This window comes from Ranitomeya imitator, chromosome 2 (assembly GCF_032444005.1).
Source record: "Ranitomeya imitator isolate aRanImi1 chromosome 2, aRanImi1.pri, whole genome shotgun sequence".
NCBI lineage: Eukaryota > Metazoa > Chordata > Amphibia > Anura > Dendrobatidae > Ranitomeya > Ranitomeya imitator.
In genome coordinates, this window is record NC_091283.1 from 799,126,043 (window position 1) to 799,153,019 (window position 26,977).

The window sequence follows — 26,977 nt, forward strand, 5'->3', positions numbered from 1 at the left end:
TCAGGGTTACGTTTGGTCTCTGTGCTGCGTCCCTGATTAATGCCCTCCTTGTCTGGACTGAGGGTTTTGGTGGGCGGCCCTCTCTTGGCAGGTTTGTTGTGGTAACAAGTTTTTTCCATTTGATGATAATGGATTTGATGGTGCTCCAGGGGATCATCAGAGATTGGGATTTTTTTATTACCCAACCCTGACTTGTATTTCTCAACAACTTTGTCCCTGACTTGTTTGGAGATCTCCTTGGTCTTCATGGTGTTTGGTTAGTCGTGCTTCTTGCTTAATGGTGCTGCAGCCTCTGTGGCCTTTCAGAAAAGGTAAAGTGTATATACTGACCGACCTGTGACACTTAGATTGCGCAGGTGGACGTCCTGTCACTAAGCATGTGACTGAAGGGAATTGCTTGCACCAGAAATTTTTAAGGGTCTTAATTGAAAAAGGGTGAAAACTTATGTACATGGCAACTTTTAGTTATTTGATACCATAAATTTAATTTATAACTGTATTTTTCTCCTTTCACCAACTTTAGACTATTTAGTGAAGAGGCATCACAGAGAAATCAGATTACAAAAATAATTAAACACAGGTTGTAATGTAACAAAATGGGTAAAAAGCCAGGGGTGAATACTTTTGCAAGCCGCTGTAACTGCATACAGAACAGTTCGATCCAGTGACTCACCGGTGACATCACCAAATCAAGTCATTCATTTTTTGTTTGGTTCATCTGGCGCGGTCTGCTCTGATATCTTACAGCCAAGCACTCCTCTCTGCCAAACATTACACACAGACCTCTATGACGAATCACTTCTAGAGCAGCATGCCCAGTTTTCCCCCACATCTAGACAACCTCCATGGTGCTGCAGTGCTCCTCTAGTGCCTTACACAGTACCATTATCTCATCTTATGTTCCCCCGACAAGAACAGTATCCCATATTATAACATATTATACGTAGAAGTGGGGATATCCCCCTTTGTGCCTTCTCTTTAAAAATGTCACGCCTTGTATACCCCATACAATAGTAATTCTTATGACCCCAATTCTGTAGAAAAATTCCCCTTTGTGCCCCTATAAATTAATAGGGCTGTACCCTTTCAGAAAATCCCAATTTCTGGCAGTGCCTCTGCCCATGTAGATAGAACGCCCCTCTTTATTTTTATAGCAAACTGCACCCAGGGACCAGGATTTTCTGAAAGGGAACATTTTGTTTAATTAGGTCCCTCATTGTGGCCCCGTACATCAATGATATATACCATTGTGTCCTCATACATTATAATGTCCCCTTATTGTTTCTTCATAGATTAATAATGTCACTTCCTTATGCCCCCATACATTATGTTCCTGCATTATGCCTGCACACATTAATACCGCCCCCACTGTACCCCATACATTAATAATGTCACTTCCTTATACCCCCATACATTATGCCTGCACACAATACTGCCCCCACTGTACCCCATATATTAATGTCTCTTCATTATGCTCCCATACATTATACCCTCGCATTATGCCTGTACACATTAATACCGCACCCATTCTACCCCATATATTAATAATGTTCACCTCATGATGATAGTAGTACACCCATAGGTCCTCTTCATATACAGTTGTGCTCAAAAGTTTACATACCCCTGCAGAACTTTTGCTTTCTTGACTTTTTCAGAGAATATGAATGATAACACCAAAACTTTTTTCCACTCATGGTTAGTGATTGGGTGAAGCCATTTATTATCAAACTACTGTGTTTTCTCTTCTTAAATCATAATAACAACCCCAAACATCCAAATGACCCTGATCAAAAGTTCACATACCCCATTTCTTAATACTGTGTATTGCCACCTCTAACATCAATGACAGCTTGAAGTCTTTTGTGGTAGTTGTGGATGAGGTTCTTTATTTTCTCAGGTGGTAAGGCTACCCACTCTTCTTGGCAAAAAGCCTCCAGTTCCTGTAAATTGCTGGGCTGTCAAGCATGAATTGCGCGCTTGAGATCTCCCCAGAGTCGCTCATTGATATTGAGGTCAGGAGACTGAGATGGCCACTCCAGAACCTTCACTTTTTCTGCTGTAGCCAATGACCGGTCGACTTGGCCTTGTGTTTTGGATCGTTGACATGCTGTAACGTCCAAGTACATCCCATGCGCAGCTTCCGGGCTGATGATTGCTACTTTGCCTCCAATATTTGCTGATAACGTGCTGCATTCATCTTTCCTTCAACTTTGACCTAGTTTCCTGTGCCTTTGTAGGTAACACATCCCCAAAACATCAGCGATCCACCTCCATGATTTACAGTAGGAATGGTGTTCCTTTCATCATAGGCCTTGTTGACATCTCTCCAAATGTAACATTTATGGTTGTGGCCAAAAAGTTAAATGTTGGTCTTATTACTCCAAATTACCTTGTTCCAGAAGTTTTGAGGCTTGTTTCTATGCTGTTTTGCATATTGTAGGTGAGATACTTTGTGACATTTGCACAGTGATGGCATTGTTCTGGTGACTCTACCATGCAGCCCATTTTCCTTCGAGTGCCTCCTTATTGTGCATCTTGAAACAGCCACACCACTAGTTTTCAGAGAGTCCAGTATTTCAGCTGATGTTTGTGCGTTTTTCTTTGCATCCTGAACAATTTTCCTGGCAATTGTGGATTAAATTTTTGTTGGTCTACCTGACCGTGGTTTTGTTTTTACAGAACCCCTAAAATTCCATTTGTTAATCACCGTTTGAACGCTGCTGACTGGCATTATCAATTCCTTGGATATCTTTTTGTATCCTTTTCCTGTTTTATACAGTTCAACTACCTTTTCCAGTAGATACGTTGACAATTCTTTTGCTTTCCCAATGACTCACAATCCAGAACCGTCAGTGGCTGGATGAAAGATGCAAGAGTCTGTCTGGATCCCAGAAACTCACTCAGCTTTTATGCACACACACTGATTACAAGCAAACAAGTCACAGGTGAGGATGTTACCTTTTAGTAGCCATTCAAACCCATTTGTGTCAACTTCTGTGCATGTTATCAGGCCAAAATCACCAGGTATGTGAACTGTTAATCAGAGTCATTTGGATGTTTTGGGTTGTCATTATGATTTAAAAAGAGAAAACACAGTAGTTTGACAATAAATGGCTTCACCCAACTACTAAACATGAGTGGAGAAAATGTTTTGGTGTTATCATTAATATTCTCTGAAAAAAAGGCCAAGAAAGCAAAAATTCTGCCGGGTATGTAAACTTTTGAGCAAAACTGTACCAGTTAAAAAAAACTGTCTCTTGCCTGTCCCGGGTGTCCTTCTCCCAGCACAGATAGTGCCATGCCCTGACACCATTACACCGCCATTCACGCCCACGTGCTCTGCAGTAATGAGCTTTTGACAGGCCGGTGGTTTACAGTAATAGTGGGTAGGAAGCCAAGGGGCCAACAACAGGAGCACGCTACACTGGATCCTTGGGTGTAGCAAAGCAAGTGGGCATATCCTGAGTGTTCAGAAGGGACCAAGGAGGTAGAGGAAAGTCACTTCTGGGGACTCGCATGACTTCGTTAATTTTTTTAAACCAATATGAGCCATTTGAACAGATTATTTGCACCTGCTGGACAGGTGTCTGCAAGACAAGGTTTGCAATTCCTTTAAACATTTAGTTCCATTTTAACCATTGGTCTTTCGGAAAGTTGGGTGACCGCCAATATGGAGGTCCTTTATTTCTCCGCTTTCCCAAACCTGGAAATGCCTGTTCTTCCCAGTTATATGACGCTACATAAATAACATTTTCAGAACAAGATTCTGGGAATAGGCGACGATCGCCATGAGACAGGTCATAGTGGCCTTTTCCCGTTGTCACTTGTCCTTGTCCTCCAGAAACCCATTGGCATCTCATCTTTTTACTAGACAGGTTTTATTTTTTTCCAGCCACAATTTAATGGTTTGGAAAAGAAGATAAAGGAATTTGTTTGTAATCACAATTATGCAGAAAAGACGCTGTAGGTAAAAGATTTCATGTATAAGAATTAGGAATTGGGGAGAATGTGTTGTGTCTTTATCAGATGCCATTAAATGCTCCATTAATTAACATCACCTGTTCTCCTACCATTTGTCTTGGTTAATTTTAGAAATGCGTGGCAAAAATATTCTTATTTTTCATTCGGTTGTAACGAAGCTGCAGCATGTTTCATTAGTCAGAGCATTTATCAAAATATACTCCTGATCTGTTCACCGCGGGGCTTCATTATTGAGGCCCTGCTCTAATTAGCATTAGTCGGATGACAGCAGCGCTCACTCATGTTTCATCACATGACTAAGTAAACGCCGCCGCTCGTTTCACACTTGCCTGTCATGGACAATAGGGCCATTGTACACAGAGGTAAATGAGCCCGGGAAGTGAGTCACTTACACCAAGGTCATCAGATCATTAAAGTAATGCCTGCTCTTTCTGTTTCCATTGACTTCGTAAACTGGTTTGTCCAGCACTTGGATATTGATGACCTGACTTTGGGATGAGACATCAATAACAGATCGCAGAAGTGTCGAATAATGTTTCCGCTCCGATAGCGGACAGATTTATATAGTGTACAGAACCACAACCCCATTGCTCCATACACGGTTTAGTGAACATTCTCAGGTACTGACGGTCAAGTGAATGGGACCTTAGCTGCAGTGCCCAAAAGTGGCCACTAGTCAGTGTATGGAGCTGAGAGTTTTCGTCAATGGACACTTTGCACTTTTATAGGTGTTATGGGAGGTGCAAACTGCTTATCTGTGGGAGTGCCTGGTTTGAACTCCCACTGATCTGATATTGATGACCTATTGAAAGACTTAGGCTACTTTCACACATCAGTTTTTTACCGTCAGACTCAATCCGGTGAATGTGGAAAAAACGGATCCTTTGCAAAATGTGAAAAATGGATCAATTTTTTCGCCGGAGCCGATTAGCTGATATGGAGCCGATTAGCTGATCCGGGGAAGACATAGAGAGACCCCAGAATGGAAAATTTAAAACAAAAACAGAATCCGTCGCCGGATTCCATCATTTGACGGAATGGCGCCATAGGATTCCATTATAGCTAACGACTGACACAAAAAACGTTCCTATGTCCGTTTTCTCTTCCGCCGGAAAAATAATTTTCGGCGGATGAAACGTGAGGGATTGGAAATGAAGTTATTGGAGCGGTGGAGATGAGGTTATTTGAGCGGTGGAGAAGAGGTTATTGGAGCGGTGGAGACGAGGTTATTGGAGCGGTGGAGACGAGGTTATTGGAGGGGTGGAGACGAGGTTATTGGAGGGGTGGAGACGAGGTTATTTGAGCGGTGGAGAAGAGGTTATTGGAGCGGTGGAGACGAGGTTATTGGAGGGGTGGAGACGAGGTTATTTGAGCGGTGGAAAAGAGGTTATTGGAGCGGTGGAGACGAGGTTATTGGAGCGGTGGAGACGAGGTTATTTGAGCGGTGGAGAAGAGGTTATTGGAGCGGTGGAGAAGAGGTTATTGGAGGGGTGGAGACGAGGTTATTGGAGGGGTAGAGACGAGGTTATTGGAGCGGTGGAGACGAGGTTATTGGAGGGGTGGAGACGAGGTTATTGGAGGGGTGGAGACGAGGTTATTGGAGCGGTGGAGACGAGGTTATTGGAGGGGTAGAGACAAGGTTATTGCAGGCGTGGAGACGAGGTTATTGGAGGGGTGGAGACGAGGTTATTGGAGGGGTGGAGACGAGGTTATTGGAGCGGTGGAGACGAGGTTATTGGAGCGGTGGAGACGAGGGTATTGGAGGGGTGGAGACGAGGGTATTGGAGCGGTGGAGACGAGGTTATTGGAGCGGTGGAGAAGAGGTTATTGGAGCGGTGGAGAAGAGGTTATTGGAGCGGTGGAGACGAGGTTATTGGAGGGGTGGAGACGAGGTTATTGGAGGGGTAGAGACGAGGTTATTGGAGCGGTGGAGACTAGGTTATTGGAGGGGTGGAGACGAGGTTATTGGAGGGGTGGAGACGAGGTTATTGGAGCGGTGGAGACGAGGTTATTGGAGCGGTGGAGACGAGGTTATTGCAGGCGTGGAGACGAGGTTATTGGAGGGGTGGAGACGAGGTTATTGGAGGGGTGGAGACGAGGTTATTGGAGCGGTGGAGACGAGGTTATTGGAGCGGTGGAGACGAGGGTATTGGAGGGGTGGAGACGAGGGTATTGGAGCGGTGGAGACGAGGTTATTGGAGCGGAGGAGATGAGGTTATTGGGTGGGGGTCTGCGATAAACATGTTGGTGGGTAGGGGCCTGAGATAAGGATATTGCAGAGATATTATATGCTTAGGACCTTCATAACACAAGCAGCTTCATATGGACTCAATGTGATGCTGAAGGGAATTTTTACAAACACCTCCCCACAGGCTTTTCTCCTTTGGGTTTATATACTAACTTGCCCCTTTGTAATCTCACGCTTGGAAGCTTGGAGCATGGCCGTCTGTCCCTCTCTTCCTCTTTTGCTCTTCTGCCTGGTTTTTACCTGAATAACCACAGCTGCTGTACACACATCTTTTCATGGTCATTGTCCTGAAGACCACCTACGTCTATAACCATGGCGTGACTAGGAATATGAATGCTGTCTCCGTATTGGGAAGCATCTGTGACGACGCAATTGTCTGTATACAGACACTTAATACCGTGACAACACGATGGCACCAAAGCTTTGTAACCAATATCTTTGCTTCGGTGTATATCCAATGAAGACTATGGCAACCATGCATTAATCTTTAACAGCTCCTGCAAGTCTACGAGTCTCCATGGTGACAGACTACAATCTGTGTAGTCTGATTCTGCAGCAGTGCTCTCTACTTCTGGTTTATCTACGTAGTGCTTGATAGCGGTAGTTAAGTCTGTAATCATGGTGATTAGGGTTGAGCGAAACGGGTCGAACATTTTCAAAAGTCGCCGACTTTTGGCTAAGTCGGGGTTTCATGAAACCCGATCCGACCCCTGTGCGGGGTCGGCCATGCGGTACGCGACTTTCGCGCCAAAGTCGCGTTTCAATGACGCGAAAAGCGCCATTTCTCAGCCAATGAAGGTAAACGCAGAGTGTGGGCAGCGTGATGACATAGGTCCTGGTCCCCACCATCTTAGAGAAGGGCATTGCAGTGATTGGCTTGCTGTCTGCGACGTCACAGGGGCTATAAAGAGGCGTTCCCGCCGACCGCCATCTTACTGCTGCTGATCTGAGCTTAGGGAGAGGTTGCTGCCGCTTTGTCAGAAGCAGGGATAGCGTTAGGCAGGGTCCATTAACCACAAAACCGCTTGTGCTGCAGCGATTTGCACTGTCCAACACCACCCTCGGTGTGCAGGGACAGTGGAAGTTTTTTTTTTTTTTTTTTTCCCCTCAGCGCTGTAGCTCATTGGGCTGCCCTAGAAGGCTCCCTGATAGCTGCATTGCTGTGTGTACGCCGCTGTGCAAACCAACTGCTTTTTTCAAAGCACAAATCCTCTTGTTCCTTCCTTTCTGCACAGCTATCTTTTTTGTTTGTCCACACTTTTTATTTCATTTGTGCATCAGTCCACTCCTTATTGCTGCCTGCCATACCTGGCTGAGATTACTGCAGGCAGGGAGATAGTAGCTGCCTGCCATACCTGGCTGAGATTACTGCAGGCAGGGAGATAGTAATTGTAGGACATTCCCTGTTTTTTTTTTTTTTTTTTTTTTGGTGGGAGATTAAGATTGGCAATTTGGCATTTCTGCTAGAGTGCCATCCCTGTGTGTGCCATCTCTCTCACATAGTGGGCCATAGAAAGCCTTTTCATTTTTCTGTATTTTTTTTTGTGGGGTGTATAAATTCTCCCTGATAAAAATACAGTGGGAGATTAATATTGGCCTTTGGGCTTGTGTGCCATCTCTCTCACAAATAGTGGGCCATAGAAAGCCTATTTTATTTTTTTTGGGGTTTTATAAATTCTCCCTGAAAAAAAGGGAGATTAATATTGGCCTCTGGGCTTGTGTGCCAGTCCTGAGCGTGCCATCTGTGCCAGCCCTGAGCGTGCCATCTCTCTCACAAATAGTGGGCCATAGAAAGCCTATTTATTTTTTTTTTTGGTTTTATAAATTCTCCCAGAAAAAAAGGGAGATTAATATTGGCCTCTGGGCTTCTGTGCCAGTCCTGAGCGTGCCATCTGTGCCAGTCCTGAGCGTCCCATCTCTCTCAGAAATAGTGGGCCATAGAAAGCCTATTTATTTATTTTTTTTGTTTTATAAATTTTCCCTGAAAAAAGGGAGATTAATATTGGCCTCTGGGCTTGTGTGCCAGTTGTGAGCGTGCCATCTGTGCCAGTCCTGAGCGTGCCATCTCTCTCACAAATAGTGGGCCATAGAAAGCCTATTTAAATATTTTTTTGGTTTTATAAATTCTCCCAGAAAAAAAGGGAGATTAATATTGGCCTCTGGGCTTCTGTGCCAGTCCTGAGCGTGCCATCTGTGCCAGTCCTGAGCGTCCCATCTCTCTCACAAATAGTGGGCCATAGAAAGCCTATTTTATTTTTTTTTTGGGTTTTAGAAATTCTCCCTGGAAAAAAAAAGGGAGATTAATATTGCCCTTTGGGCTTGTGTGCCAGTACTAAGCGTTCCATCTCTCTCTCTCTCTCTCTCTCAGTCAGTGGGCCATAGAACGCCTATTTTTGGTTTTATTTGTTTTATAAATTCTCCCTGAAAAAATCATTTTATTTTATTTGGTTTCTAAATTCTTCCTGATAAAATCTTTTTTTTTTTTATTTTTTTTTTTTCTAAAGTCTCCCTGAAAAAAAAAAAAAAAAACAGTGGGAGATTAACCCCTTAAGCCCCGAGGGTGGTTTGCACGTTAATGACCGGGCCAATTTTTACAATTCTGACCACTGTCCCTTTATGAGGTTATAACTCTGGAACGCTTCAACGGATCTTGGCGATTCTGACATTGTTTTCTCGTGACATATTGTACTTCATTTTAGTAGTAACATTTATTCGATATAACTTGCGTTTATTTGTGAAAAAAACGGAAATTTGGCGAAAATTTTGAAAATTTCGCAATTTTCCAACTTTAAATTTTTATGCCCTTAAATCACAGAGATATGTCACGCAAAATACTTAATAAGTAACATTTCCCACATGTCTCCTTTACATCAGCACAATTTTGGAACCAAAATTTTTTTTTGTTAGGGAGTTATAAGGGTTCAAAGTTGACCAGCAATTTCTCATTTTTACAACACCATTTTTTTTTAGGGACCACATCTCATTTGATGTCATTTTGAGGGGTCTATATGATAGAAAATACCCAAGTGTGACACCATTCTAAAAACTGCACCCCTCAAGGTGCTCAAAACCACATTCAAGAAGTTTATTAACCCTTCAGGGGTTTCACAGGAATTTTTGGAATGTTTAAATAAAAATGAATATTTAACTTTTTTTCACACAAAATTTATTTCAGCTCCAATTTGTTTTATTTTACCAAGGGTAACAGGATAAAATGGATGCCAAACATTGTTGTACAATCTGTACTGAGTACGCTGATACCCCATATGTGGGGGTAAACCACTGTTTGGGCGCATGGCAGAGCTCGGAAGGGAAGGAGCGCCATTTGACTTTTAAATGCAAAATTGACAGGAATTGAGATGGGACACCATGTTGCGTTTGGAGAGCCACTGATGTGCCTAAACATTGAAACCCCCCACAAGTGACACCATTTTGGAAAGTAGACACCCTAAGGAACTTATCTAGATGTGTGGTGACCACTTTGACCCACCAATTGCTTCACAGAAGTTTATAATGCAGAGCCGTAAAAATAAAAAATCATATTTTTTCACAAAAATGATCTTTTCGCCCCCAATTTTTTATTTTCCCAAGAGTAAGAGAAGAAATTGAACCTCAAAAATTGTTGGCCAATTTGTCCTGAGTACGCTGATACCCCGTATATGGGTGTAAACCATTGTTTGGGCGTATGGCAGAGCTCGGAAGGGAAGGAGCGCCATTTTACTTTTCAATGCAAAATTGACTGGAATTGAGATGGGATGCCATGTTGCGTTTGGAGAGCCCCTGATGTGCCTAAACATTGAAATCCCCACAAGTGACACCATTTTGGAAAGTAGACCCCTTAAGGAACTTATCTAGAGGTGTGGTGAGCACTTTGACCCAACAAGTGCTTCACAGAAGTTTATAATGCAGAGCCGTAAAAATAAAAAATCATATTTTTTCACAAAAATAATCTTTTCGCCACCAATTTTTTATTTTCCCAAGGGTAAGAGAAGAAATTAGACCACAAAAGTTGTTGTGCAATTTGTCCTGAGTGCGACGATACCCCATATGTGGGGGTAAACCACTGTTTGGGCGCATGGCAGAGCTCGGAAGGAAAGGAGCGCCATTTGACTTTTCAATGCAAAATTGACTGGAATTGAGATGGGACGCCATGTTGCGTTTGGAGAGCCCCTGATGTGCCTAAACATTGGAACCCCTCACAAGTGACACCATTTTGAAAAGTAGACCCCTTAAGGAACTTATCTAGATGTGTGGTGAGCACTTTGACCCAACAAGTGCTTCACAGAAGTTTATAATGCAGAGCCGTAAAAATAAAAAATCTTATTTTTTCACAAAAATGATCTTTTCGCCCCCAATTTTTTATTTTCCCAAGGGTAAGAGAAGAAATTAGACCACAAAAATTGTTGTGCAATTTGTCCTGAGTGCGACGATACCCCATATGTGGGGGTAAACCACTTTTTGGGTGCATAGCAGAGCTCGGAAGGGAAGGAGCGCCATTTGACTTTTCAATGCAAAATTGACTGGAATTAAGATGGGACGCCATGTTGGTTTGGAGAGCCCCTGATGTGCCTAAACATTAAAAACCCCCACAAGTGACACCATTTTGGAAACTAGACCCTCTAAGGAACTTATCTAGATGTGTTTTGAGAGCTTTGAACCCCCAAGTGTTTCACTACAGTTTATAACGCAGAGCTGTTAAAATAAATTTATTTTTTTTTCGCAAAAATTTTTTAGCCCCCAGTTTTGTATTTTCACAAGGGTAACATAATAAATTGGACCCCAAAAGTTGTTGTCCAATTTGTCCTGAGTACGCTGATACCCCATATGTGGGGGGGAACCACTGTTTGGGCGCATGGCAGAGCTCGGAAGGGAAGGAGCGCCATTTGGAATGCAGACTTAGATGGATTGGTCTGCAGGAGTCACGTTGCATTTGCAGAGCCCCTGATGTACCCAAACAGTACAAACCCCCCACAAGTGACCCCATATTAGAAACTAGACCTCCCATGGAACTTATCTAGATGTGTTGTGAGAACTTTGAACCCCTAAGTGTTTCACTACAGTTTATAACGCAGACCCGTGAAAATAAAAATTCTTTTTTTTTTCACAAAAATGATTTTTTAGCCCCCAGCTTTGTATTTTTACAAGGGTAACAGAATAAATTGGACCCCAAAAGTTGTTGTTCAATTTGTCCTGAGTACGCTGATACCCCATATGTGGGGGGGAACCACTGTTTGGGCTCATGGCAGAGCTCGGAAGGGAAGGAGCGCCATTTGGAATGCAGACTTAGATGGATTGGTCTGCAGGCGTCACGTTGCATTTGCAGAGCCCCTGATGTACCCAAACAGTAGAAACCACCCACAAGTGACCCCATATTGGAAACTAGACCTCCCATGGAACTTATCTAGATGTGTTGTGAAAACTTTGAACCCCCAAGTGTTTCACTACAGTTTACAACGCAGAGCCGTGAAAATAAAAATCCTTTTTTTTCCCACAAAAATGATTTTTAGCCCCCCAAATTTTTATTTTCCCAAGGATAACAAGAGAACTTGGACCCAAAAAGTTGTTGTCCAATTTGTCTCGAGTACGCTGATACCCCATATGTTGGGGTAAACCCCTGTTTGGGCGCACGGGAGAGCTCGGAAGTGAAGGAGCACTGTTTTACTTTTTCAATGCAGAATTGGCTGGAATTGAGATCGGACGCCATGTCGCGTTTGGAGAGCCCCTGATGTGTCTAAACAGTGGAAACCCCCCAATTATAAATGAAACCCTAATCCAAACGCACCACTAACCCTAATCCCAACTGTAACCCTAACCACACACCTAACCCAGACACACCCCTAATTCTAATCCCAACCCTAATCCCAACCGTAAATGTAATCCAAACCCTAACCCTAGCCCCAACCCTAGCCCTAACCCTAACCCTAACCGGAAAATGGAAATAAATACATTTTTTTTAATTTTATTATTTTTCCCTAAGGCTAGGTTCACATTGCGTTAGGGAAATCCGTTTAGCACTAGCGGATTGCGCTAACACAATGTCTTTTTAGGTGTCGTGTTTAGTGGTCGCGTTAACGTCCCCGCTCTGGAAGATCGGGGATCGGACCTCGGGCGCGCCGCGGACGCTGCAAGCAGCGTCTGAGGCGCGCCACAAAAGAATGGCACCTTGCTAGCGCGAGCCGAAAATGGCACGCTCTAGCGATGCGCTACACCTGAAAATCACATTGCTGTCAATGGTTGTGCTAACGGACCCGTTGCACGGCGTTAATTGTGACATTTTCGCCGTGCAACGCTGTCCGTTAGCGTTAACCCATTAACGCAATGTGAACCTAGCCTAACTAAGGGGGTGATGAAGGGGGGTTTGATTTACTTTTATAGCGAGTTTTTTAGCGGATTTTTATGATTGGCAGCCGTCACACACTAAAAGACGCTTTTTATAGCAAAAAAGTTTTTGCGTCTCCACATTTTGAGACCTATAATTTTTCCATATTTTGGTCCACAGAGTCATGTGAGGTCTTGTTTTTTGCGGGACGAGTTGACGTTTTTATCGGTTACATTTTCGGACACGTGACAGTTTTTGATCGCTTTTTATTCCGATTTTTTTGTGAGGCAGAATGACCAAAAACCAGCTATTCATGAATTTCTTTTGGGGGAGGCGTTTATACCGTTCCGCGTTTGGTAAAATTGATGAAGCAGTTTTATTCTTCGGGTCAGTACGATTACAGCGACACCTCATTTATATCATTTTTTTTATGTTTTGGCGCTTTTATACGATAAAAGCTATTTTATAGAAAAAATAATTATTTTGGCATCGCTTTATTCAGAGGACTATAACTTTTTTATTTTTTTGGTTATGATGCTATATGGCGGCTCGTTTTTTGCGGGACAAGATGACGTTTTCAGAGGTAACATGGTTATTTATATCCGTCTTTTTGATCGCGTGTTATTCCACTCTTTGTTCAGCGTTATGATAATAAAGCGTTGTTTTTTGGCTCGTTTTTTTTTTTTTTTTCTTACGGTGTTCACTGAAGGGGTTAACTAGTGGGCCAGTTTTATAGGTCGGGTCGTTACGGACGCGGCGATACTAAATATGTGTACTTTTATTGTTTTTTTGTTTTTTTTTATGTAAAGAAATGTATTTATGGGAATAATATTTTTTTTTTTCTGCTTTATTTAGGAATTTTTTTTTTATTTTTTTTTTTACAAGTGTGGAAATTTTTTTTTTTACTTTTTCACTTTGTCCCAGGGGGGGACATCACAGATCACCGATCTGACAGTGTGCACAGCACTCTGTTAGATCGGTGATCTAACATACAGCCGGGCAGGATTAGAGCTGCAGCTGCAGCCTGATCCTGACCCGGAAGTGCTCCCTGCAGGACCCGGATGCAGCCCGGCGGCCATTTTGGATCCGGGGACTGCAGGGAGAAGACGCTCGGTACACGGTGAGCACATCACCGTGTACCGATCGTCTCAGGGAAGCCCGCAGGGAGCCCCCTCCCTGCGCGATGCTTCCCTGCACCGCCGGCACACCGCGATCATCTTTGATCGCGGTGTGCCGGGGGTTAATGTGCCGGGAGCGGTCCGTGACCGCTCCTGGCACATAGTGCCGGATGTCAGCTGCGATAGGCAGCTGACACCCGGCCGCGATCGGCCGCGCTCCCCCCGTGAGCGCGGCCGATCGCATATGACGTACTATCCCGTCCATGGGAATTAAGTCCCAGGTCACCTGGACGGGATAGTACGTCATATGGGATTAAGGGGTTAATATTGGCCTTTCTGCTTGTGTGCCAGTCTTGACTCCTGGGTGTGCCATCTCTCTCTCTCTCTCTCTCTCTCTCTCTCTCTCCAATTGTGGTCCATAGAAAGCCTATATTTTTTTTCCTTGATTTGGGTTCTAAAATCTACCAGAGAAAATAACTACATCAATCATTGGTAGAAAAATATTGGCCTCTGGGTTTGTGTGCCACTCCTGACTCCTGTGTGCGTCATCTCTCAGTCAGTGGGCCATAGAACGCCTATTTTTGTTTTTATTTGTTTTATAAATTCTCCCTGAAAAAATCATTTTATTTTATTTGGTTTCTAAATTCTTCCTGATAAAATCATATTTTTTTTATTATTTTTTTTTCTAAAGTCTCCCTGAAAAAAAAAAAAAAAAACAGTGGGAGATTAATATTGGCCTTTCTGCTTGTGTGCCAGTCTTGACTCCTGGGTGCGTCATCTCTCAGTCAGTGGGCCATAGAACGCCTATTTTTGGTTTTATTTGTTTTCTAAATTCTCCCTGAAAAAATCATTTTATTTTATTTGGTTTCTAAATTCTTCCTGATAAAATCACATTTTTTTTATTATTTTTTTTTCTAAAGTCTCCCTGAAAAAAAAAAAAAAAAACAGTGGGAGATTAATATTGGCCTTTCTGCTTGTGTGCCAGTCTTGACTCCTGGGTGCGTCATCTCTCAGTCAGTGGGCCATAGAACGCCTATTTTTGGTTTTATTTGTTTTCTAAATTCTCCCTGAAAAAATCATTTTATTTTATTTGGTTTCTAAATTCTTCCTGATAAAATCACATTTTTTTTATTATTTTTTTTTCTAAAGTCTCCCTGAAAAAAAAAAAAAAAAACAGTGGGAGATTAATATTGGCCTTTCTGCTTGTGTGCCAGTCTTGACTCCTGGGTGTGCCATCTCTCTCTCTCTCTCTCTCTCTCTCTCTCTCTCTCTCTCTCTCTCTCTCTCTCTCCAATTGTGGTCCATAGAAAGCCTATATTTTTTTTCCTTGATTTGGGTTCTAAAATCTACCAGAGAAAATAACTACATCAATCATTGGTAGAAAAATATTGGCCTCTGGGTTTGTGTGCCACTCCTGACTCCTGTGTGCGTCATCTCTCAGTCAGTGGGCCATAGAACGCCTATTTTTGTTTTTATTTGTTTTATAAATTCTCCCTGAAAAAATCATTTTATTTTATTTGGTTTCTAAATTCTTCCTGATAAAATCATATTTTTTTTATTATTTTTTTTTCTAAAGTCTCCCTGAAAAAAAAAAAAAAAAAAAAAAAAAAAAAAAACAGTGGGAGATTAATATTGGCCTTTCTGCTTGTGTGCCAGTCTTGACTCCTGGGTGTGCCATCTCTCTCTCTCTCTCTCTCTCTCTCCAATTGTGGTCCATAGAAAGCCTACATTTTTTTTCCTTGATTTGGGTTCCAAAATCTACCAGAGAAAATAACTCCATCAATCATTGGTAGAAAAATATTGGCCTCTGGGCTTGTGTGCCACTCCTGATTCCTGTGTGCGTCATCTCTCACTCAGTGGCCCATAGAAAGCATATAGTTTGTTACATTTGTTTTCTAAATTCTCCCTGCAAAAATCTTTTTTTTTTTTTGGGGGGGGTTTCTAAAGTGTTCCTGAAAAAAATAAAAATAAAAAAAAAATAATAGTGTGACATTAATATTAACATTTGTGCTTCAGTGACAGTCCTGCGTGTGGGGCATCTCTCTAATTTGCAGCCACCAAAAAAAGAGTGTGTAACATTGGGCCTGATTTTCGCTGTGGTCTCACCAACCTGTAAAGGGGTAGCTAAATCATACTGAAGTTATAGCTCACCGTGTAAGTTGTGTGACTGCAACAAATAACGTTAGTTTGGTTACGTTTTTAAAACAATGAGGAAGTCTAGTGGAAGAGGTCGTGGCCGGGGGCGTTCATTGTCAGCTGGTAATGAGGGTAGTGGTAGTGGTGGAGCATCAGGTGGTCGTGGGGGAAAAAATATTGCACCTAAGTCTGGAGCTGTGGAGCCAGGTTCGTCGTCCGGCTACACAAGGCCTCGAACGCTCCCTTTTCTGGGATTAGGAAAACCGCTTTTAAAGCCGGAGCAGCAAGAGCAAGTTTTGGCTTATCTTGCTGACTCAGCCTCTAGCTCTTTTGCCTCATCTCGTGAAACTGGTAAAAGTAAAAGCAGCGCGTCGTTAGTGGATGTTCACGGTCAGGGACAAGTCACTTCCTTGTCCTCTTCAGCAAAAACAACAACAGAGAAGAATGCAGCAGGCGACACAACGGGTTACTCCATGGAGCTCTTTACACATACCGTCCCTGGCTTAGAAAGTGAAGCAGTTAACAGTCCATGCCCATTACAAATTGAATCTGACATGGAGTGCACTGACGCACAGCCACAGCCAGACTACTATGCTGGTCCTTTGACTCAGACCACAACATTGCCCTCGCAGGGTGCTGATCAAGAATCAGACCCTGATGAGACTATGTTGCCCCATCACGAACGCTATACCACCGAACGACACGGTGACACAGACGAAGTTGCGCAGGAGGTACAAGAAGAGTTATTAGATGACCCAGTTCTTGACCCCGATTGGCAGCCATTGGGGGAACAGGGTGCAGGCGGCAGCAGTTCTGAAGCAGAGGAGGAGGAGGGGCCGCAGCAGGCATCAACATCGCCACAGGTTCCATCTGCCGGGCCCGTATCTTGCCCAAAACGCGTGGCAAAGCCAAAACCTGGTGGAGGACAGCGTGGCCATCCGGTTAAAGCTCAGTCTGCAATGCCTGAAAAGGTATCCGATGCTAGAAAGAGTGCAGTCTGGCATTTTTTTAAACAACATCCAATTGATCAGCGCAAAGTCATCTGTCAAAAATGTTCTACTTCCTTAAGCAGAGGTCAGAATCTGAAAAGTCTCAATACTAGTTGCATGCATAGACATTTAACCACCATGCATTTGAAAGCTTGGACTAACTACCAAACGTCCCTTAAGGTTGTTGCACCCTCGGCCAATGAAGCTAGTCATCAACGCAACATCCCTTCCGGCAGTGTAGGACCACCATTTAGCGCACCACCTGCTGTATCTGTGCAGGTATCTTTGCCAGGCCAAAGCAGTCAGGGTCAGGGAATCACCAGTTTCGTAGTAGGAAACACTGCATCTAGGGCACCGGCGGCAACAATACCATCTCCCACCGTCTCTCAGTCTGCCATGTCCACCGGCACCCCCGCTAGTTCCACGATCTCCAGCTCTCCAGTCCAGCTCACCCTACATGAGACTATGGTTAGAAAAAGGAAATACTTAGCCTCGCATCCGCGTACACAGGGTTTGAACGCCCACATAGCTAGACTAATCTCGTTAGAGATGATGCCCTACCGGTTAGTTGAAAGCGAAGCTTTCAAAGACCTGATGGACTACGCTGTACCACGCTACGAGCTACCCAGTCGACACTTTTTTTCCAGAAAAGCCATCCCAGCCCTCCACCAGCATGTTAAAGAGCGCATCGTCCATGCACTCAGGCAATCTGTGAGCACAAAGGTGCACCTGACAACAGATGCATGGACCAGTAGGCATGGCCAGGGACGTTACGTGTCCATCACGGCACACTGGGTAAATGTGGTGGATTCAGGGTCCACAGGGGACAGCAAGTTTGGGACAGTTCTGCCTAGCCCACGGTCTAGTAAACAGTTGTCTGTAGCCGTTCGCACCCCCTCCTCCTCCTCCTCCTCGTCCTCCTGCAGAAGCAAGAGCTCGTCCACAGACCGCAGTCGCACAAACACTCCATCCGCACCTGCCACTGTTGCACACCAGGTCTCCCATTATGGGGCAGCTACTGGCATACGTCAGCAGGCTGTATTGGCTATGAAGTGTTTGGGCGACAATAGACACACCGCGGAAGTTCTGTCCGAGTTCTTGCAGCAAGAAACGCAGTCGTGGCTGGGCACTGTAGATCTTGAGGCAGGCAAGGTAGTGAGTGATAACGGAAGGAATTTCATGGCTGCCATCTCCCTTTCCCAACTGAAACACATTCCTTGCCTGGCTCACACCTTAAACCTGGTGGTGCAGTGCTTCCTGAAAAGTTATCCGGGGTTATCCGACCTGCTCCTCAAAGTGCGTGGACTTTGCGCACATATCCGCCGTTCGCCTGTACACTCCAGCCGTATGCAGACCTATCAGCGTTCTTTGAACCTTCCCCAGCATCGCCTAATCATAGACGTTGCAACAAGGTGGAACTCAACACTGCACATGCTTCAGAGACTGTGCGAACAGAGGCGGGCTGTTATGTTTTTGTGGGAGGATACACATACACGGGCAGGCAGTAGGATGGCAGACATGGAGTTGTCAGGTGTGCAGTGGTCGAAGATTCAAGACATGTGTCAAGTCCTTCAGTGTTTTGAGGAATGCACACGGCTGGTTAGTGCAGACAACGCCATAATAAGCATGAGCATCCCCCTAATGCGTCTGCTGATGCAAAGTTTGACGCACATAAAGGATCAGGCGTCTGCACCAGAGGAAGAGGAAAGCCTTGATGACAGTCAGCGATTGTCTGGTCAGGGCAGTGTACATGACGAGGTACCGGGCGAAGAGGAGGTGGAGGATGAGGAGGATGATGGGGATGAGTATATTTTTAATGAGGAAGCTTTCCCGGGGGCACGGGAAATTGGTGGCGTGGCAAGGCCGGGTTCTGGTTTTTTGAGGGACACAAGTGACGTAGATTTGCCTGCAACTGCCCCTCAACCAAGCACAACCGCAGATTTGACAACGGGAACTTTGGCCCACATGGCGGATTATGCCTTGCGTATCCTCAAAAGGGACACACGCATTACAAAAATGATGAACGATGACGATTACTGGTTGGCCTGCCTCCTTGATCCTCGCTATAAAGGCAAATTGCAAAATATTATGCCACATGAGAACTTGGAACTAATATTAGCAACCAAACAATCAACTCTTGTTGACCGTTTGCTTCTGGCATTCCCTGCACACAGCGCCCGTGATCGTTCTCACACGAGCTCCAGGGGCCAGCAGACCAGAGGTGTTAGAGGGGCAGAAATCAGAAGTGGCGTTGGCCAGAGGGGTTTTCTGACCAGGTTGTGGAGTGATTTTTCTATGACCGCAGACAGGACAGGTACTGCAGCATCAATTCAAAGTGACAGGAGACAACATTTGTCCAGTATGGTTACAAACTATTTTTCATCCCTTATCGACGTTCTCCCTCAACCGTCATTCCCATTTGATTACTGGGCATCCAAATTAGACACCTGGCCAGAATTGGCAGAATATGCATTGCAGGAGCTTGCTTGCCCGACAGCTAGTGTCCTATCAGAAAGAGTATTCAGTGCTGCAGGTTCAATACTAACAGAAAAAAGGACTCGTCTGGCTACCCAAAATGTAGATGATCTAACCTTCATTAAAATGAACCACAACTGGATTTCAAAATCTTTTGCCCCACCCTGCCCGGCTGACACCTAGCTTTCCTATGAAAAGGTCTTGCCTGTGGACTATTCTGAATGACTTTTCCAATCTCGTAATTTTCTTCACCTGATTGTCCAGCATACGACATGTTTCCACCTCACGAAATGGCCAAACTCCCCACACGGGGCCGTGCTATCGCCACTTTGCGCTTGGACCCTTGAGAGTGCTGTTTGTCTGAAGAGGTGGGTGTGGCCGCTTTTGGTCGACGGCACTGCCACTGGGTCCCTCATAGTACAATAAAGTGTCTCTGGCGGTGGTGGTGCGCACCCAACGTCAGACACACCGTTGTAATATGAGGGGCCCTGTGCCTGTAACGCCGGCCACAAGACAGTTCCCCCCCCCCAGCTCAAACAGTGCTCTACCACTAGCAAAATTATCTCTCACAGCTTCACCAATGTGTAGTCTAGGCGCTGACATCCTTCAATGCCTGGCACTGACAATACCATTGTTTTGACATTTTTGTTATGTTAGGCCTTCGAAGCCTGTCTGCGGTCCCTTCTTTCTACAACTACTACACTGACCAGGCCACTGCTGGCCGTGTTACCCTGGAACCAATTTAAAAGTGCCTACAGTCAGCCCAATTTTGTTATGTTAGGCCTTCGAAGACTGTCTGCCGTCACTCCTTCCACTAGACTTCCACTGACCATACACTGCTGCCCATGTACCCCTGGAACCAATTTAAAGTGCCTACAGCCAGCCCAATTTTGTTATGTTAGGCCTTCGAAGCCTGTCTGCGGTCACTCCTTCCACTAGACTTCCACTGACCAGACCACTGCTGCCCGTGTACCCCTGGAACCAATTTAAAAGTGCCTACAGCCAGCCCAAGTTTGTTATGTTAGGCCTTGGAAGCCTGTCTGCGGTCACTCCTTCCACTAGACTTCCACTGACCAGACCACTGCTGCCCGTGTACCCCTGGAACCAATTTAAAAGTGCCTACAGCCAGCCCAAGTTTGTTATGTTAGGCCTTGGAAGCCTGTCTGCGGTCACTCCTTCCACTAGACTTCCACTGACCAGACCACTGCTGCCCGTGTACCCCTGGAACCAATTTAAAAGTGCCTACAGCCAGCCCAAGTTTGTTATGTTAGGCCTTCGAAGCCTGTCTGCGGTCCATTCTTTCAACTACTACTACACTGACCAGGTCACTGCTGCCCGTGTACCCCTGGAACCAATTTAAAAGTGCCTACAGCCAGCCCAAGTTTGTTATGTTAGGCCTTGGAAGCCTGTCTGCGGTCACTCCTTCCACTAGACTTCCACTGACCAGACCACTGCTGCCCGTGTACCCCTGGAACCAATTTAAAAGTGCCTACAGCCAGCCCAAGTTTGTTATGTTAGGCCTTCGAAGCCTGTCTGCGGTCCATTCTTTCAACTACTACTACACTGACCAGGTCACTGCTGCCCGTGTACCCCTGGAACCAATTTAAAAGTGCCTACAGCCAGCCCAAGTTTGTTATGTTAGGCCTTGGAAGCCTGTCTGCGGTCACTCCTTCCACTAGACTTCCACTGACCAGACCACTGCTGCCCGTGTACCCCTGGAACCAATTTAAAAGTGCCTACAGCCAGCCCAAGTTTGTTATGTTAGGCCTTGGAAGCCTGTCTGCGGTCACTCCTTCCACTAGACTTCCACTGACCAGACCACTGCTGCCCGTGTACCCCTGGAACCAATTTAAAAGTGCCTACAGCCAGCCCAAGTTTGTTATGTTAGGCCTTGGAAGCCTGTCTGCGGTCACTCCTTCCACTAGACTTCCACTGACCAGACCACTGCTGCCCGTGTACCCCTGGAACCAATTTAAAAGTGCCTACAGCCAGCCCAAGTTTGTTATGTTAGGCCTTGGAAACCTGTCTGCGGTCACTCCTTCCACTAGACTTCCACTGACCAGACCACTGCTGCCCGTGTACCCCTGGAACCAATTTAAAAGTGCCTACAGCCAGCCCAAGTTTGTTATGTTAGGCCTTGGAAGCCTGTCTGCGGTCACTCCTTCCACTAGACTTCCACTGACCAGACCACTGCTGCCCGTGTACCCCTGGAACCAATTTAAAAGTGCCTACAGCCAGCCCAAGTTTGTTATGTTAGGCCTTGGAAGCCTGTCTGCGGTCACTCCTTCCACTAGACTTCCACTGACCAGACCACTGCTGCCCGTGTACCCCTGGAACCAATTTAAAAGTGCCTACAGCCAGCCCAAGTTTGTTATGTTAGGCCTTCGAAGCCTGTCTGCGGTCCATTCTTTCAACTACTACTACACTGACCAGGTCACTGCTGCCCGTGTACCCCTGGAACCAATTTAAAAGTGCCTACAGCCATGTGTTATTATTTTAGGCCTTCGATGCCTGTCTGCGGTCACTCCTTCCACTAGGCCTCCACTGACCACACCACTGCTGCCCGTGTACCCCTGGAACCAATTTAAAATTGCCTACAGCCAGCCCAATTTTTTTATTTTAGGCCTTCGATGCCTGTCTGCGGTCCATTCTTTCAACTACTACTACACTGACCAGGTCACTGCTGCCCGTGTACCCCTGGAACCAATTTAAAATTGCCTACAGCCAGCCCAATTTTTTTATTTTAGGCCTTCGATGCCTGTCTGCGGTCCATTCTTTCAACTACTACTACACTGACCAGGTCACTGCTGCCCGTGTACCCCTGGAACCAATTTAAAATTGCCTACAGCCATGTGTTATTATTTTAGGCCTTCGATGCCTGTCTGCGGTCACTCCTTCCACTAGGCCTCCACTGACCACACCACTGCTGCCCGTGTACCCCTGGAACCAATTTAAAATTGCCTACAGCCAGCCCAATTTTTTTATTTTAGGCCTTCGATGCCTGTCTGCGGTCCATTCTTTCAACTACTACTACACTGACCAGGTCACTGCTGCCCGTGTACCCCTGGAACCAATTTAAAATTGCCTACAGCCATGTGTTATTATTTTAGGCCTTCGATGCCTGTCTGCGGTCACTCCTTCCACTAGGCCTCCACTGACCACACCACTGCTGCCCGTGTACCCCTGGAACCAATTTAAAATTGCCTACAGCCAGCCCAATTTTTTTATTTTAGGCCTTCGATGCCTGTCTGCGGTCCATTCTTTCAACTACTACTACACTGACCAGGTCACTGCTGCCCGTCTACCCCTGGAACCAATTTAAAATTGCCTACAGCCATGTGTTATTATTTTAGGCCTTCGATGCCTGTCTGCGGTCACTCCTTCCACTAGGCCTCCACTGACCACACCACTGCTGTCCGTGTACCCCTGGAACCAATTTAAAATTGCCTACAGCCATGTGTTATTATTTTAGGCCTTCGATGCCTGTCTGCGGTCACTCCTTCCACTAGGCCTCCACTGACCACACCACTGCTGTCCGTGTACCCCTGGAACCAATTTAAAATTGCCTACAGCCAGCCCAATTTTTTTATTTTAGGCCTTCGATGCCTGTCTGCGGTCCATTCTTTCAACTACTACTACACTGACCAGGTCACTGCTGCCCGTGTACCCCTGGAACCAATTTAAAATTGCCTACAGCCATGTGTTATTATTTTAGGCCTTCGATGCCTGTCTGCGGTCACTCCTTCCACTAGGCCTCCACTGACCACACCACTGCTGCCCGTGTACCCCTGGAACCAATTTAAAATTGCCTACAGCCAGCCCAATTTTTTTATTTTAGGCCTTCGATGCCTGTCTGCGGTCCATTCTTTCAACTACAACTACACTGACCAGGTCACTGCTGCCCGTGTACCCCTGGAACCAATTTAAAAGTGCCTACAGCCAGCCCAAGTTTGTTATGTTAGGCCTTGGAAGCCTGTCTGCGGTCACTCCTTCCACTAGACTTCCACTGACCAGACCACTGCTGCCCGTGTACCCCTGGAACCAATTTAAAATTGCCTACAGCCAGCCCAATTTTTTTATTTTAGGCCTTCGATGCCTGTCTGCGGTCCATTCTTTCAACTACTACTACACTGACCAGGTCACTGCTGCCCGTGTACCCCTGGAACCAATTTAAAATTGCCTACAGCCAGCCCAATTTTTTTATTTTAGGCCTTCGATGCCTGTCTGCGGTCACTCCTTCCACTAGGCCTCCACTGACCACACCACTGCTGTCCGTGTACCCCTGGAACCAATTTAAAATTGCCTACAGCCAGCCCAATTTTTTTATTTTAGGCCTTCGATGCCTGTCTGCGGTCCATTCTTTCAACTACTACTACACTGACCAGGTCACTGCTGCCCATCTACCCCTGGAACCAATTTAAAATTGCCTACAGCCATGTGTTATTATTTTAGGCCTTCGATGCCTGTCTGCGGTCACTCCTTCCACTAGGCCTCCACTGACCACACCACTGCTGTCCGTGTACCCCTGGAACCAATTTAAAATTGCCTACAGCCATGTGTTATTATTTTAGGCCTTCGATGCCTGTCTGCGGTCACTCCTTCCACTAGGCCTCCACTGACCACACCACTGCTGTCCGTGTACCCCTGGAACCAATTTAAAATTGCCTACAGCCAGCCCAATTTTTTTATTTTAGGCCTTCGATGCCTGTCTGCGGTCCATTCTTTCAACTACTACTACACTGACCAGGTCACTGCTGCCCGTGTACCCCTGGAACCAATTTAAAATTGCCTACAGCCATGTGTTATTATTTTAGGCCTTCGATGCCTGTCTGCGGTCACTCCTTCCACTAGGCCTCCACTGACCACACCACTGCTGTCCGTGTACCCCTGGAACCAATTTAAAATTGCCTACAGCCATGTGTTTTTATTTTAGGCCTTCGATGCCTGTCTGCGGTCCATTCTTTCAACTACTACTACACTGACCAGGGCACTGCTGGCCGTGTACCCCTGGAACCAACATCAGAAAATATAAAAATAAGTATTTTGCTTATAAAAAAGAAAATACTGGTGAGATATCAAATGCAGACATTTTAACATTAAAAACAAACACACAACTAAAATCTGGTACAGTACTAAAAATGGCCACCAGCTACAATTACTTTCTCCTGCAAGTAGTTAACTGAAAGTTTTTTTAAATTGAAAACACACATATGGCATCCACCGAGTGTTGTCCTGTCGCGTCTTCTTTATATTATTGCCGAGAAGATGCAAAATAATGAAAATAATAAAATCATTAATTACCAAAATAATAGAGAAAGTCAACACCACATTGCAAATAAACATTCATTCCAAATAAAGAAGCAGGGCGCGTCCGAGGGTGAGTATATACCTAATAAGAATCTAATCACCCTCGGACGCGCAATGCTTATTTCCAACAGCCTTCCTTCCTAAGAATCATCCCTTCCGTGGTGTAGAGAGACGTTGTGTTACACTCCAAGGTGTTCCCCAGGTTGCCTTTCCTGAGCTTCGATCTACCGGCTCTCGTTTAGTAGTTGTTGGAAACTACGCTGCATTAGGCCTTCAAATTGGGTATGGGGTGTAGAGAGATGGTGTGTTCCACTCCAAGGTGTTCCCCAGGTTGCCTTTCCTGAGCTTCGATCTTCCGGCTCTCGTTTAGTAGTTCTTGGAAACTACACTGCATTAGGCCTTCAAATTGGGTATGGGGTGTAGAGAGAGGGTGTGTTACACTCCAAGGTGTTACCCAGGTTGCCTTTCCTGAGCTTCGATATTCCGGCTCTCGTTTAGTAGTTGTCGGAAACTACGCTGCATTAGGCCTACAAATTGGGTATGGGGTGTAGAGAGAGGGTGTGTTACACTCCAAGGTGTTCCCCAGGTTGCCTTTCCTGAGCTTCGATCTTCATGCTCTCGTTTAGTAGTTGTCGGAAACTACGCTGCATTAGGCCTACAAATTGGGTATGGGGTGTAGAGAGAGGGTTTGTTACACTCCAAGGTGTTCCCCAGGTTGCCTTTCCTGAGCTTCGATCTTCCGGCTCTCGTTTAGTAGTTGTTGGAAACTACGCTGCATTAGGCCTTCAAATTGGGTATGGGGTGTAGCGAGAGGGTGTGTTACACTCCAAGGTGTTCCCCAGGTTGCCTTTCCTGAGCTTCGATCTTCCGGCTCTCGTTTAGTAGTTCTTGGAAACTACACTGCATTAGACCTTCAAATTGGGTATGGGGTGTAGAGAGAGGGTGTGTTACACTCTAAGGTGTTCCCCAGGTTTCCTTGCCATTGCTTCGGTCTTCCGACTCTCGTTTAGTAGTTGTAGAAAAGTACACTGCATTAGGCCATACAAAATGGGTATGGGGTGGAGAGAGATGGTGTGTTACACTCCAAGGTGTTCCCCAGGTTGCCTTTCCTGAGCTTCTATCTTCAGGCTCTCATTAAATTGTGGTTAAATGGAACAACTGCATTTGGCGTACTAGTTGGTTTGGGGCCTACTATCGGTGTCTGCCACTCCTTGCTGTTCTCCTCCACTGAACAAAGCTGTGCCGCCTGTTTACTACGGTTGCCAATTTTGAACTGCATTTCGACTACTTACTGATTTGGCCCTACTCTCTGTGTCAGCCTCTCATTCCAGTTGTCCTCCACTGCAATGCCCCCTGGTTATTCCTGTGTTACCAATTTTGAACTGCATTTAGCCCACTTTCTTCTTTGGGCCTATATCTGTGTTTCCACTTCATCGTGCCCATTGCCCAGCCAGTGATAGATGAGTCTGCTGGTACATTGACCCATAACGCAACATTCCCCGTGCACGCTACACAACAACATTGTGACCCTGCTGAAAGTCAGGTTGCTCTTCCCGCATACCATACCACCTTACACGGGGACAAAGAGGAAGGTGCAGATGAAAGTGCAGGTTCCTTCATCAGGTGGGGGGAGGAATACTAGTTGGCGACGTCACTGGCACAGGGCCTCTCATAGTACGCAAAAGTGTTGCTGCCGGTGGGAGGCGCCCCCGCCGTGCAAACACACCGCTGTACTTTGAGGGGCCCTGTGCCAGTGCCAATGCCAACGAGTGGGCCCCCCCTGCTTGCTCAGGTTCACAGCACTTGCAAAGTTGAAATACTTACCTCTCCCTGCTCCACTGCCGTGACGTGGTCCAGATTTCCTGGGCCCACTAATTACTTGAACCAGCCCTACCCCCCACAACTTTAGCCAAATGACCCCCAATTTCAAATGCCTTCCAATTATTATAAGGTAAATTACGCTTGACAAGCTTCATTAAGAAGAATGGATGGTTTTGACATTAAAATGGGCACTCTAGGTGTTTTCCTGGCCCCCACTCACTGCCGACTATGCTGCCCCATTGACTTGCATTGGGTTTCGTGTTTCGGTCGATCCCGACTTTACGTCATAATCGGCCGATTTCACTCGACCCGACTTTGGACATAGTCGGGTTTCGCAAAACCCGGCTCGACTCTAAAAAGGTCAAGGTCGCTCAACTCTAATGGTGATCTGTGGTTTTTCTTAGGATCTGTAGACACATTACAGGAGGATATATTCTTTATACAAGTTGCAGGCTTCAGTTTTTGTTGGGAAACCACTAAGTATCATTATCCGAGTGCTGCCTCTATTTATACAAGGGGATGGGACTGGGTGATGTAAAATAGTGCTGCCATCCACCCCCTCCAAGTCTTCGTAATACCGTAC

The 26,977-nt window shown here is 45.5% G+C and overlaps 1 protein-coding gene across 5 annotated transcripts in view; it reads left to right on the forward strand.

The window, feature by feature from the left end:
* Positions 1 to 26,977, forward strand: part of BTRC (beta-transducin repeat containing E3 ubiquitin protein ligase) — a 249,597-nt gene that overhangs the window by 212,430 nt on the left and 10,190 nt on the right. The gene's annotated exons all lie outside the window — the stretch shown is intronic.